The sequence below is a fragment of the Stegastes partitus genome, unplaced genomic scaffold (assembly GCF_000690725.1).
Source record: "Stegastes partitus isolate 25-593 unplaced genomic scaffold, Stegastes_partitus-1.0.2 Scaffold760, whole genome shotgun sequence".
Lineage (NCBI taxonomy): Eukaryota > Metazoa > Chordata > Actinopteri > Pomacentridae > Stegastes > Stegastes partitus.
The window spans coordinates 292739-293449 of NW_007578491.1; positions in this window are offsets into that span (position 1 = coordinate 292739).

A 711-nucleotide genomic window follows, 5' to 3' on the forward strand; every position below is an offset into this window, starting at 1 on the left:
AAATAACACCAAAGATGCACAAAATGTTTCAGACTGTTATGATTCACACCCTTTGGAATATTATAATTTAAACTGAGGAATGTAATTATTTGAATTTTGGAACATCAGGATTCAAATGTGGGAATGTTATGATTTGAAATTTACAATGCGATGATTTGAATTTCTGAATGCTTTAATAAGAAATGCGGAATATAATGATTTGAATTTTGGAATGTTGTGATTTGAATTTCTGTCCACACAGTCCCCAGCGGTGTTCATCAGGCTCTGCTCTTTAGACGTCTGTGATGAGTTGTTTTGTTTCTGTGGAGTTCAGGACCAGATTGTTTTCTGAACTCCACACCGTCAGTCTTTGGACTCTGTAGGCGAACTCGTCTCCTCCTGAGACCTCATCATGTCACTGGCTAAAGCTAATGACGATGCTAGAGTTCTGGATGGTACAGTCATGTGTTCACCCAGTTTAGTGACCAGTCTGCTGGGATGATGGTGTCAAAGGCACACTTAAAGTCTATGAAACGCCACCGCCTCGCAGTACCTCGAGCATGTGCAATACTTATGTACATCTTGATTTATTCTAGTGTTTTGTGTTGCATTTCCTGAATATTTGCACTCTTTGCTGCTGGAACAGTGCAAGTTTCCCCCACTGTGGGATCGATAAAGGCTCATCTTTTCTCCCATAGCCCCCCCTGGTGTTCAAGATGGGTCAGTGCAGCA